The 5,778-nt window shown below is 55.3% G+C and overlaps 1 long non-coding RNA gene across 2 annotated transcripts; it reads right to left on the bottom strand.

Annotated features, from left to right (window-relative positions):
- Positions 1-3,423: 3,423 nt before the first annotated feature.
- LOC147583637 (uncharacterized) lies at positions 3,424-5,077 on the bottom strand. Of its 2 annotated transcripts, none has more exons than XR_015248427.1 (3): positions 4,792-5,077; positions 4,216-4,344; positions 3,424-3,707 (listed from the first exon to the last, which is right to left on the bottom strand). It is a non-coding gene; the product is annotated as an uncharacterized LOC147583637 (long non-coding RNA). The 2 variants fall into 2 exon arrangements; XR_015248428.1 differs by having other exon boundaries at positions 4,841-5,077.
- Between the last annotated feature and the right edge of the window lie 701 nt (positions 5,078-5,778).

Here is a 5,778-nt window from a genome sequence, read left to right as displayed (position 1 = left end):
TTGCACAATTGCAGCTTGCTTGGGCATTTTTACAGTCCCACGACCACTGGGTGACGCGAGGACTCCTGTATTTACAGAGATACGGGCATTCTCAGCAAGTAAGCTCCCTGGCCACAGCAGGAAGCACCCTGTGGGGCAGAAGGATCAGCAGCGGGGGCTTGGGGGCCAGATAGTGCTTCCCGGGAACCACTGAGCAGGAGCACATGGGAAGAGAGCTCTGTGCAGGGGGACACAACCACAGCCAGGAAATGCAGCCCAGAGCACAGAGGGGGGACTGGGAGAACTAGCCAAACACCTGCCTGTGCCCACCCTCCCAGCTTGACAGTGTGCTTCTTGCTCACTGGGTGAACCCCACTGAAAAGCAGCTAACAGTACTGGGTCTAGGCAATGCGGTCTGCTCAGACTCCCGGGGCACAGGACAGGGGAGAGGTGGGTGGAGCCTGGACAGGGGCGTAAGTACATGGAACATGTGCTGTTATTTTTATGTCCATGCCCTGCAGTCAAGGAGGAAGTCACCTGCACCTCTGGTGCTCAGTGCTACTACCTCAGTAAGGACGAAGTGAACAGATCTGGGAATCCAGGTTTCCATTTTTTTCAATGTGTCCCGGAATTCCCTCGAGGCTGCTGGTCACATTGGCTGGGACGTAAAACAGAAAACACTCAGGGTCAACGGGAAGGAGAAAAAGCAAAGTCCGTGTTTTTCAGCCAGTGTTTAGAAGAACCATTTCTGTTGAGAGTCCCCCAAACGCAGATGTTAAGCGAGACAGGCTGGGAAAGTTTCGAATTACCTTCTAAATACAACTGACAGAATGTCAGGGCAGGCAGGCGTGGGTACAGCTCTCAGAGTTACTGCATATAAAGCATAGTGCTGGGGGGGGGGTGGATCAGGTTTGCAAGCGTTTTACTCTCTGACATGAGTTGCTGTAACTTACATAAGGCATTTCATGCGTTTTAGTTACAGCTTTGGAAATCTATTGGGGGGTCTGCGGCATTCATTAAACAAAAAGTTGCTATTTAAATAGAAAAGCAGGGGCGCCTGGGTGGCGCAGTCGGTTAAGCGTCCGACTTCAGCCAGGTCACGATCCCGCGGTCTGTGAGTTCGAGCCCCGCGTCGGGCTCTGGGCTGATGGCTCAGAGCCTGGAGCCTGTTTCCGATTCTGTGTCTCCCTCTCTCTCTGCCCCTCCCCCGTTCATGCTCTGTCTCTCTCTGTCCCAAAAATAAATAAACGTTGAAAAAAAAATTTTTTAAATAGAAAAGCAGTCTAGCCTTCTGCAGGATGCTGGGTCTCTCTCCTACGGTCTTGTGTTAGGTCTTTTGCTGCCCGCAGCTCCATTGCTCTGAGCTGATTCGGGGCTGCATCTCTATCCAGGAGGTCCCAGGCTCTGGGGGTCTCCCCACTAGGCCCACGTGGCTAGTTTCTTTGTGAGAGGGTAGAGAGGATCGGCAAGGGAGAGTTCTTCACCTTCGGTACTGACATTTGAGGCCAGATGAGCCTTTGCTATACAGGCGCTGCTGTGTGCCCACGGCAGGATGTTTAAGCAGCTCCCTGACATCTGCCCACTAGCCACTCCACTGTGACAGCCCAAATGTCTGCAGACATTGCCACATGTCCCCTGGGGGAAGGCAAAAATCACCCCCTGACCCCCACTGAGAAGTTGGGGAGCCGTAGATACCTGAGAAGCCCTCACAAAAAAGAGCCGTGCAAAAAATAATTGAGGCAGACCTTGTTTGAGGGATCAGATTCCATGGCTTATGAAGAAACCGTATTTCCCACGCCAAAGTTCAGCACACGTGACTTAACAGAGGCTTAAAAAACAAACAACCCTCTTCTGTGAATTTATTTCTTCACCAGTAGTACACAGGTTGTATCACATTTGTGTAGGGTTTTGTGTTTTTTTTTTTCCCCTCTCTTCTCTTTCCCCTCTTCATCCTGCCGGCCATTCCCCTCAATAAATCTCTTGCATGTCTAATCCCATCCTGGTGCCCGCTTCTGGGGGCACTTAAACTGGTTCAATGGCTCAAAATAAGCGAACTGTCCACTGAAGAAATGTATGGCCCCCCGGGTGGGGGGTGGCCCAGATGTCTACAAGAGAGCCCCAGCCTCGGCTGCTGCCCCCCAGGGACAGGAGGCCAGTCTTTCCCTCACTGCCTCTGGCCAATGACTGAGCAGGACAGGGGCATCGAGGCCACACTGTCCCGCTAAATAAGGGGACTCCTCTGATGAGGCAGGTAAACATAGGGAGTCCCCAGCGGCTTGGCCAAGATTTTCTCAGAAGTGCACTGCGGCCCGTGGTTCTCCCTACCCAGTCCCTCTCTCCCGGGTCAGCCCACACAAGCGTCCCCTCCCCCCCCACCCCCCCCACCCCGCGCCGAACTGCAGAGGGCTCCCCCTGCCGGCTCCTGCTCCCTCAAACCCTTGATCCCTCACAGGTGTTCCCCCTAATAAATCTCTTGCACTTCGAATTCCATTTTGCTGTCTGCTCCTCATAGGGTCAGACAAGTAATGGATTCCCTTCACTAAAAAATCCGAATTCTATAAAATATGTAGCAAAACTATATCCACAGTAATCGAGTAGTTGTAACACTTGAGAGCAGGAATGTACCAGAAAATTGGGACGTATGATCACTCCACCTAGGTTTCCTAAGAGAATGGATCGTGTTTCTAAGTGAGGATTATCTGTACTAAGAATGGCCATTTACTGCCCTCCCCCCACCTCTTTATCAGAGCTTCCTCCAATAGAGGAAGGGAACCCTGGATCCGTTCAAGTCACAGAGCCATGAACACCCTAAGCTAGGCTGCTATTTCACCCCCACCCCCAGGAAACTCCCCCTCCCTGTTCTTGTCCATCCCTCTTCCTTTTCCAGTGTGATGATCCTTACCCCAACATGAAGATATGAGACTAGGATGGACAGAAGGCTGGCCCTTGAAGGTCAAGGCTTTGCCTTTGCGGTGAGAAAGAGAAAAGTAGTCCCTGGCAGCTAGCTCTGATCAGCCAGGTGCTCACAGCTAGGCCTGAACAGAGCCAGTCTCTTGGATAGCCACCATCAGACAAGGCCTGACCAAACAGGACTATTCCACGCTTGTGTCCAAGCACAGACAAAATGAAGGCCACTGTGCGAACCACAAAAACCACCCAACATCCCCCGCCCCCCAGCGATGGCTGTCTGGTTACCAACCGCAGTTTTAGCTCTGCCTTTGTCTCAGCTTCTCTATGAAAATTGAGATGCTCAATCACAGAATGGATCGTGCTTCCTGAAAGCATGCAGTCCAGAATGAACCCCCGCTTCCTTGAAACTCCACCCCCCCTACGGTTTTTAACACAAGTTCTGTTATAAGTCCCTTGTGACACCTTCGTACTGAGACGCCCCAGGACTCCTCGGCTACACCCGTACGTCGTCGGCAACAAATCAGCAAATCCAACTTTGTTCCTGGTGGTCTTTGGTTATGGGCATGGACAGGAGGTCCACAGGTGGCCAGACCCTGGCCTGTTCTATGACTTTGGCTCCTGGGTCTGTCTCCAAGGTGCCACAACCATCCTAGGAGAGAAAAAGAACTGTAGGCAAGACGACGACAAGAAAAGAGGTTTCCTCCATACAGCAACTGAGGTGTAGATGGATCTCCTGACTGTGGCTCCGATTCTAACGAGTTGCTCCGTGGCCTTGAACAATTCAGACAAAAGTGGAGAACTATTTATCCTTCGCAGACCTGCAAAGTGAGTTTTAAACACATCAAGGATGACAACAAGCTGCGCCCAATGGCCGGCACACAAAACCCGCTCGTTCACGGCTAGGAGGAGCCGGAAGGTTGAGGGAAAGACAGAAGGTACAGAGAACACGAGGAGGTGAGCCAAGAGATGGTGAAAGCAGGGTCATCTTAGGGAGAGAGAAGAGCCAAGAACATCTGGGGAAAAAGCTGTAAATAGAACTGTAGGAGACAGAGAAAAGGGGAGACCAAGTCCATCCCGACTGGGAACCCCCTGCCCTTGGAAGTCTCCCTCAGCCAAAGGAAGGGATCTGGGGAGGCACGGAGAACCGCACCAGAGAAATGGTGGTGGGGGGGGGGGGGGGCTGGCAAGATTAGGCAAATGGGCACCAAGGGAAGGGTCAGGGAGAAGAGGAGGGGGACATCCACGCCTGGGGAATGGGGTTCAAAGTCCACCTCTGAGTGTGAGCTGAAGGAGGAGCCGCGGATGGGCACGAGATCCCCTTATTACCTTCCTGGGTATTTCAGAAGGAAGCTAGACTCCAGAGCAGGCGCCAGGTCCCAGCCTCCTGGCAGCTTGTATGGTACTCTCCCCAAGTCTCCACCTCGGGTTCGCTGTGCAATTTAGAAGTGCACAGGCCTGTCAGGAGAAACGACAGATCGATAATGAGGGTGGCTTCCAGAGACTTCAGAGGCCAAATAAGGAGTATAGAGGCTGCATGCAGAGTGCTCCAGTTTGGAAAGCAAAGGGTCCTGGGAGGGCCCAGACGAGGAAAAGAAGGGTGCCTGGAAGGGGTTCCGCGCATCCCACCCGGCCCGGTGGGCCGGGGCGCGGGCCGGGACGGCGGGCGGTGTGCAGGCTGCCCAGGGCCCGGGGTCGGGGCCTCCAAGCCTCGCCAACCCCTACACACTGCCACCCTCTCGAGCTGCCTGCTTTCTTTCACTGAGGGAGGGCTGTGGGGCCCCAGGTGGGGAGATAGATGCATGCTCCCCCCCCCAAAAAAAACGTGGGCCCAAACCAAGAGGGGTGTCTTCTAGGGCAAACCTCTTCTGCCTTCAGCGGTGAAAACGTTCACCAGAAACTCACTCGGTAAGCCCTTGGGACAGTTTCATGGATGAACCGGCTCGTTCTCCACCTGCCTACATCCTCACCTGGGGGTCCTAGCAGTTTCCTCACTGGCTTGCTGCCGTGGCTTCAACAGGTTTCTGCGCCCTGAGCAGTGCCCTCTACCCGGAGGCCGGGCCAGGCGGGGCCTCCTTGCAGTCTGTCCCACCCTAACCAGAGAGCGGTTTATCCACTGTATGGCGATAGGGTGGGCGTTCAGAACAAGGAACACCGACAGGCTCGACTCCGCGAGACTAACGGCGCCAACCGCCGGGTGAGATCCAGCCAAAGGCCGCTGGGCCCCGCCCCTTCAGCCCCGCCTAGCTCCGGCCCCGCCCCCCTCGCCTGGCCCAGCTCCGGCCCCGCCCGGCTCTACCCAGCTTCTCCCCTACACCCACGCCCTCCCTACAAGTCCCTACCGACGTCACGCCCCGCCACGTCCGCCACGCCCCTGTCCCACACCCACAGCCCCGCCCACCCCACCTTACCACGCCCCGCCACGCCCCAGCAAGTCACCGCCGCGTCCTCCAGCCACGCCCCACGCCCGCAGCCCCGCCCACCTCACCCTGCCACGCCCAGCAAGTCCTCGTAGACGCCACGCCCCCACCACGTCCACCACGCCCTCAGTCCGCCTTGGCCTCGGGCCCCGCCCCTTTCTTAGGCATCGCCCACGGAGTCTCCTCCTCCAGGCCTCCAGGGTCTTTCTCACCCGCTGAACCTGTGAGGCCCAGGCGTATTTTGCACCATGGTCCGTTTTAAACATAGTTTAAAATCGTGGCTTGGAAGTTGGCGGCAGGTTGGAGAGCAGGGACAGTAGCTGGTTTGGGCATACATCTCAAGACCTGTCTCATTCTTCCCTTAGAGATGAAGCGGCAGGAAGGGTCTGGATGTCTGACCTAGGCGCTCTCACCCCGCAGTCCCAGGATGAGAGTTCTACCTTATTACGTAGAAAGATGTGGAAGGATTAGG

This window comes from Puma concolor, chromosome A2, assembly GCF_028749965.1.
Source record: "Puma concolor isolate L17-30 chromosome A2, mPumCon1.1.hap2, whole genome shotgun sequence".
Taxonomy (NCBI): Eukaryota; Metazoa; Chordata; class Mammalia; order Carnivora; family Felidae; genus Puma; species Puma concolor.
Note: the sequence above shows the minus strand (reverse complement) of the source record. Positions and strands in the feature narration are given on the sequence as shown.